Consider the following 8,510-nt stretch of genomic DNA (forward strand, 5'->3'; position numbering starts at 1 on the left):
TAACTTTCGGCATTTCAGGATCGATAGGTTTTAACAGAAGCTTAAAGGACTGCACTTCTTCACTGTCTGCGAATTTCTTTGTTTTTACACAATCTGTAGAGATTATGAAATGATGGAATTGCGTTATTCCAACAAGTGACTTGTACAGTGGTTTAAAATAGCTGTCCCATTCATACCAGACGACTTTTTCAGCCGATACAGCTTTATTATAACCCCCAGGTGATGATGCCTCGACACACTGCAGTAAATCTGCATACGTGTCGATGTTACTGACGGCATACTTACTTTTGAAAATACCGAAGTAACGATCAGGCGCGAACTTAGTGTGCCCGGTAAGTAGAAAATTGAATAAAATAGTTTTGTTAAGACCCCGAGCCAAACATCATTGCAGATATGATAGTACAGTGTTATTCTTATTCTGCCCAACACAATTGTCACAGAAAAGAACGAGTGTTTCAATGTCTTTATAGTAGGTTTGCAGGTATCATCTTCTGCCTGAGATACACATACTTCGTCTTCATCATCATCGCTCTCTTCATAGTTTTCATCATCGTTTTCATCATCCTTTTCATGGAAATATTGTCCGTATACGGCACTGAACTCCTCATCAACACTCATGTTTCATTTCATGCGAAATGCGAAGACGATAATCAACAGAAACAGTAAACGTCACTTCTTCAGTGTTACTTTTTTAAATGTTCCACACTAGCAACTTACACGATGAACTATAATATTATTCCGACCAACAACAACACTTACTGGACCAACAACAACACTTACTGGACCAACAACAACACTTACTGGACGTCCGGCGCGGAGAACAATTAACGAGATAATGAGAAACTGACGAAACGAGTTGCTTACTTTTAACAGCTTTTTCACAGAAAACTAGTTTTCGCACGTAAGCTCCCTTTTCGTAGACCAGGTCACATATGTGTATATATATATGTAAGCGCCTAACGTCCACTTTATTTTATATATATATGTGTATATAAAAAAAAATGCTGTAATAAAGGTGTATATACAATGTATGAATTATACGAGGACCTTACTTGTTTGCTCGGAGTTCTCTTCCAAAGTGGCAGAGTGTTGGGTGATCGCAGAAGGCGAAACCTAACATCCGAGGCGGGTAACAGGACTCGAGAAAAAGTTACTGGAGTAACGATAACAGTTCCCGCTTAGATCACAGCGACGTCTACAAGTGAAATTCTCTATTCAATAAACATACTTAAGGTGAAGGGGGCTAGCGTAAACAAAAGTCTTTGACAAAGTATGTCACTCGGTACTCATCCGTAAACTCGACCTAATCGGCTTTCAGCCCAGTCTTCAATGGATCTCTTCTTACGTCTCTGATAGAACACAAAGAGTTATTGTTAATAATTGCTCTTCCAACATCATTAAAGTTTCTTAAGAAGTTCCTTGGTCCGATTCTGTTCCTGATATTCATTAATGATGTTTCTTCTATAATAAAACATTAAAAAATTTTAATGTATGCCGATGATGTGAAACTTTTTAGAACGTTGTCCTCTATCGAAGATAGGTCTTTATTACAAGCGGATCTGAGCAACGTGGTTAGTTGGTGTAATGCAAATTATATGCCACTAAAGCTCCAAAAATGTAAAGTTATATGTTTCTCTCGGATTGCTGTTCAACCAGCTGTTTATTCAATATCAAATTATAATTTAGAGCAGGTATCCAATTTTGTCGATCTTGGTATCACAATGGATTCCAAACTCAATTTCAACCATCATATTAATGTTACAGTCAATAAAGCCAAAGGCGTTTTTGCATTTGTAAGGCGATGGTCAAAAGAGTTCAAAGATCCTTATGTTACAAAAGCACTTTTTACCAGTTTAGTTAGACCTATACTAGAATACGGATCTATTGTTTGGAATCGCTGCTACCAACTTCATTCTGAAAGGATTGAATCAATTCAAAAACAATTCTTGCTTTTTGCATTGCGTAATTTTAACTGGGATTCAGATTACAATCTCCCCCCTTACACAAGTCGTCTAAAACTCATAAATTTGCCCACACTCGCAAGTCGTAGAGAAATGCTAGGTATAATATTTATCGTAAAATTAATGACAGGCTTGATTAATAGCCCGGCCCTCCTGGCTGAGGTAGACACTTTCCACCTCTATTTTTAAAGCCATGCAAAACTAATTTTGAACTAAACGAATCATTCCGTGGTTTATGTCAAGATTTTAACTGTCATTCCAGCACGTTTGACGTATCGGACTCGATTTTTACTATAAAGAAAACTCTAATTTCCACTCTCAGTAATTGAAATACTATCTTTAGCATATCCAATCAGCTGATGAATTTGATTCTGTAGCTGAATACTTTTAGATCTCGACACTTAACAAACTTCTGAGTGTACAACAGAACCAAAGGCAGACGCGACAAATCAGATGACTTATCTTCCACAGCACTCAGTAGAGAGCATAGTGCAACAAGAAAACCCTATAAACCTCCCGGGCCGGACGGTATATTCCCTGCCGAAATTCAGCAGGCAGTCGACCTTTTATGCCCACTGATTTCTGAGATATTTAAGGCCTGCCTTCGCCTTTGTCACATTCCTAGAGGATGGACGAAGGCTAAGGTAATCTTCATACCGAAAGGTGGAAGGGTCTCTCAAGTCAAACCCAATGACTTCACGCCAATAAGCCTAACGTCCTTTCTTCTTAAAACTCTAGAAAGCCTCCTTGACGCCCACATCAGACAGCACCTTTCTTCGGAAGACGTGTCGGAGTGTCAACATGCTTATTCTAAAGGCAAATCCGTGGACACTGCGCTCCACGAAATTGTGTCCATAATTGAAAAAGGACTCGCCTTTAAGGAATTTACCGTAGGCATCTTTCTTGGCATAGAAGGCGCCTTTAACAATATTATTCCAGAGGCCGTGGTGGGCTCACTTTCCCAAGTGGGGCTGGAGCGGCCTCTGGTGGAGCTTATAAGACATCTTCTTGAAAGAAGAATTATCTCGTCAGAGTTGGGGGGCGCGTCGATAACCAGGCATGCAACGAGAGGTACTCTTCAAGGAGGAGTTCTCTTCCCCCTATTATGGAACCTTACAGTAAACTCAATTCTGATGAGACTGCAGAGTACCGGCTGTCACGTCGTAGCGTATGCCGACGACATTGCACTCACAGTCACGGGCAAGCATCTCCAAACGCTAAGCGAACTTTTGAAAAGCGCTCTCTGTCTCGTGAACAGCTGGTCGAGGGAGTGTGGACTTAAAGTTAATTCCACCAAGACCGAAATGATACTTTTCACGAGGAAATATAAGATACCGTCTTTTCAGCCCCCCTCCCTAAATGGGGTGGGACTTACACTCTCCAACGAGGTTAAATACCTCGGCTTAATTCTCTACCGGAAGTTGCACTGGAGGCGGAACCTTTCGGAACGATCCAGGAAACCCATTACCGCCCTTTACGCCTGTAAGGCAGCGGTAGGGAAACGATGGGGTCCGAAACCACACATAATACGCTGGATGTATACGGCGGTTGTCCGACCCATCCTTTTCTATGGGATTACCGTATGGTGGCCGGCTCTAGAAAAATCCACTTACAAGGCATATTGGACCGAGTACAAAGGGCGGCAACCATGTTAATCACGGGTGCCCTGCCCTCTACTCCCAGTAGGGCTCTGGAGACTGTTTTGAATCTTCTCCCTACCGATCTCTTCGGAAGATATCTGGCCAGCTGCAATGCAACTAGACTGAATGCAGCTCATACATGGAGAGACCAAAGGTTCGGTCACTCCAAATTTCTGAGCACCATTCCAGCAACCCAACCTTACGTAAGCTGGATTACATTAGTCCACATCTCTGCTTCGAAAATAGGTTTTCTACCAGAATTCCAGACAAAAGCAACTGGGTAAATCGCTCGGACTTAGATCCAAGATCCAAGCAGCGATTAAATCTTTGCAGTGCGGTAACACTTCCTCAAAGGTGGCTGCCGAATGCAGAAGTACCCTAAACGAGCTTGCCGCGAAAGACACCATTAACATGGTATGGGTACCCGCGCACAGTGGAATACCGGGAAACTGCGCGGCAGATGAGCTGGCGAGGGGGGGAACTGAACTACGCTCAACAAACTCTGCGCTCGATGCAGGCGTTCCCCTGTCCTCGAGTAAGCACCAACTGAAATCTATTTTCATCAAATTGGCCAACGAACGTTGGGCGAAATAACCAACATGTTCTGTTACAAAACAGATCTGGCCAATTATAAACGAAAAACGATCTAAAACTCTCATACAAATCGACCGCCCCATTATTAGCACAGTTGTAGGTATAATTACAGGACACTGCCTAATGGGAGCGCATGCTAGGCGAATGGGTTATCCGTGCCTATCGTGCCTGCAGGGACGAGGAGGAGGCGGATAGTGTAGAACACTATCTCTGCCACTGCCCCGCCCTGACAAGGTCAAGATTTGCTATTTTTAGTCAACATACTTTTCGGTGTTTAGCCGATCTCGACTCTGTGGACGTCCGCGACCTTCAACGATACATTAAGGTCACACGATGGTTCTATCATTTGGGAAACTAGGGGAAAGGAACAAGAGCTCGTTCATAGTGGCATCACAATGGGTCAAAATGGCCTAAGTGTGTCTCTCTGCCGTTCCGTGCGGAGTGACAACCACCGTAACCTAACAAACTCCTGTTTCCACTACTCGTCACCAAAAAATAAAAAATAAAAAAACAAAGTTCCGTACGTCATGCGGACGCGCCCTTCGTGTCGGTTGGGCGGGAATGGAGGGTAAAAAGCCGTTGGGATTAATTAATTAATTAATTAAAGCATTTTGCAAAGTAAGTATAATAAATAGTAATTAATATGTTACATTTGTACCTGTACACGCTAAAAAGTATGTGTAAAACTACTACGGAAAAGTATATACTTGTCAACAAGAATCTGTATAAATATACGTATAAGATGTTCAGGATTTGATTTTGAACTTGAGATCTTTAAAATATACATATACACATAAATAGACACATGAAATGTTTAAAATTGCAAAAATTTTAAAACTAAAAATAAATTTTCTACTAATAAAACGCATTAGAGGCTCACTTACTCTATTTTTAACATTTTATGAGTAATTTTTCTCTTCGCGACAAATTTGGTATGTAAAAGTAAACAGACAATGTTTAATTTTATTACACGGTGTGCAAATTAGGAGGAAACTGGTTACCTCTCTTAATATGCGCAAATAAACAAAAAAAAGTAGAGTGTATTTAAAGACTTTTTAGTAAAATTCATACAAATTTCCTTAAATAAATCAAATTTAGTTTTTAAACAGTGTATTTTAACCTACATTGAGATCTTCCTTCTTTTTAAATTAACGAATGAAAGATATGAAAGAGATTACTACAGAAAGAGTATCTATTTACTTTATATATATATATTAAGATCGTCGGCCGCTGTGGTGTAGTGGTAAGCAGTGCGCGCTTCCACTCCACAACGCCTGGGTTCAAGGCCTGGTCAAAGCAACATCGCAAAAAAAATATAGAAAAAGGTTTTTTCTTAACAGCGGTCGTCCCTCGGCAGGCAATGGCAAACCTCGGGGTGTATATCTGCCATGTAAAACAGCTTCTCATAAAAATACAATTGCCGTTTGGAGTCGACGTGAAACTGTAGGTCCCTCCGCTTTGTGTGACAACATCAAGGCGCACGCCACAGGTCGGAGGAGAAGCTCGGCCAAACACTAACATATGTGTAAGCGCCAATCTTGCTGAAAGCATCCTTTTAGCTAATTCAAACAATTGCACTTATACCTATTTTGGAGAGGTCTGTTCATATGTTCATTACTTCGTTCACAAAAAATTATATGCTTTAGTTTCACGCTTAAGCTGTGATTTTTAATACATTTAGAAAACGTAATGCTTTCTATCATCTTTAATTAAAATCGGTTTTTGAACGAAAAAACTTTATAGAAACTGTAAAATTTTGGCTATATAAAAAAATATCACATTTATACTGATCGGAAAAAATAAGTATCTCGCAAAAATTCGTATAAAAATGTATCCAATTGGATCTATTTAGATCCAAACGGCATCCCTGCACATATGTAACATTGTTTGGTGCCTGTAATAAAGATTGCACATCCAAATGGGAGCGGAAAAAAGCGTACGTTACTTAAAAAGTCATCAAATAGATATAAATTTTAACGATTTCGCAAACACACAAAAATAGAGCTTTCGCACGAGCGTTTGTATGGTTTTTCAACTGTCAAAATTTTACTTTGCATTTGGCACAGCAAAATTCAATTTATTTGTACACCATTGAAAATCTGTCTACCCCGTCCCAACGCAGAGAAAAATGTTGCCGATTGGCACACACACTTTTATTTTATTTTTTATTTATTTTGGTTAGAAAATTTTACATTTCTGGTGTGCCAATTCGTAACTTTTTACTGCTGGAAATTTTTGACAGTTGCTCTAGTGCAAAAGAAGTTGAGCAATTAAAATGCAGAAATTATATAAAAATTACTTCTCTTTACTGAGTTTGAGTCTTCTAGCACTGAAAGCCATGCATTTATTAGACGTCTTAGCAATAACATTAGAAAAAAAAACTACTTCAAAACCGTCAGGTAGGCGTAATTCTTGCTGTCAAATTTTTCACTAGCTCTGCCGGGTTAAAAATTTTCATTCACCTCATAGTTGTAAACAATTTGCAATCCGGAGGTTGTGAAATACGGTTTATTCAAATCGTTTATAAAATGAGTCGTTTATGTATACCATTTTATGTGGAATTATTCAATAAATTTCGTTTTACACTTTTCTTTTAAAAAATATTTTGTGTTACATTATATTTTGTTTCTTAAAAGCAACCCTGCATGCTTAGAAGGCGTATATATCATTAATTTCATCCCTGGGATATTCATCACCGAGGAAGGCAGTCGCCAAATTTACCCAAGATTTATTACTGGTTATCTTGTGCTGCACACATAGGTTTTTGAAATGAAACTTCTTAGGCGCCGGTATCGCAAAAATGGAGAGTGAAATTTTTAAAACTGAAAATGTTACATGAGTAAGAACATTGTATAGAGGAAGGGAAAAAAAGAAAGAAATCGACGTATAACGGCTATACAAAGCGATAGCACAAACATCTTCAACGCGCATGCATACAAGTGCCTACATACATATGTAAGTACTGGGAATGTTCGAATGCGGATGTGGATGTCTAAGAGCGCGGTTACCCACGAACGTGTACGTAGCGTAGCGTAGAAGTACGTAGAAAGATATCAAGTATCCTGTTGATAGAAATAGAGAGAAGCAACGTCTACGTCACGGTCATGCGGTGGTGAGTTTTTGTTAACACGCAGATCCCATAAGATAGATCGTGTCAGCTGACACGTTCTCCGTTTTTACGTCCGTGGGTAACTGCGCTTTAACAGCTAACGACCGCGGATGCGGATGCGAATGCGGATGTCAAGAATTTTTAAGAAACAATTAGAATCTAAAAAAAAAAATCCCTTCAAATATGTATGTTTGTACATACATATGTATATCGAATGATTCTTAAATCTGAAATGTTTGTGCAAAGTTTCAAATCGAGCATCTTAATTTAATATGTAGGTTGTCTCTGTACGATTTTATAGAGATATATAGATTTATAATTAAAATAGAACCACATTTGTCTCAGAAAAAAACCATCGAAATAAACCATGTAACATTTTTTTTTTTAATTATACTTGCATTTATTTGTTGGATCTGCTTGTTTTACATCTATGGAGACTAACAACAAGTTTAAAAATCTTACGTCTAATTTTCAATAATATACTCACTCCCCTCTCGACCGTAACCGCACTGTACGCGCCTTTAGCGAATATCGCAAGAAAACAAAATCGGCGGTCCCCCTTCACCCCCTTGGCATTGCTGGCAGCTTCCATATTTTTGAGAGCCTCACCAAGGAGAATAGACGTTTACTGCATGAGGCCATAAAACTGCGTCGTGAAGGTAAACTGCTAAAGGTATTTACGTTTAGAGGTTTTGTGCATGTGAAAGATGACAATAATAAAAATAATAAAAGCACATCAACAAAGTTAATCAGCGAAGATGACATGCTGCCGTTTCGTTAGATATATTGTTATGCATATATTTTCAAATGTTTTTTGTTGTATTTTATATTTTTTAAAGATAGCGCAACTTGGGTTTTTTTGTTTCTGTTTTTCGTAATTTCTTCACTATCTTAAAGTTGCATTTGTTTTTGCTTTTTGCAATTATTATGACGAACAAATTAAGTAGCGTTGATGGTAATAGCCTTGCAGTACTGAACATTTTATGCAGCCGACAGAAAGGCTTTAATGTGGTCCATTTTAATGCGCGGAGTTTAAACAATGAGAAGATGGATGTTGTTAGGAGGACTTTTGAATATTCGAGTATTGATGTTATTTGTGTGTCGGAGACGTGGTTTAGGGCTGGTATAAGTGATTCACACTTTTCCATTAATAACACTGTGAGACAAATGGTAGGGGTCAGTGATCGGGAAGGGTTCAAACTACCG

This window comes from Rhagoletis pomonella, unplaced genomic scaffold, assembly GCF_013731165.1.
Source record: "Rhagoletis pomonella isolate Grant_MI unplaced genomic scaffold, Rhpom_1.0 Rhpom_scaffold_00515, whole genome shotgun sequence".
NCBI classification, from domain to species: Eukaryota; Metazoa; Arthropoda; class Insecta; order Diptera; family Tephritidae; genus Rhagoletis; species Rhagoletis pomonella.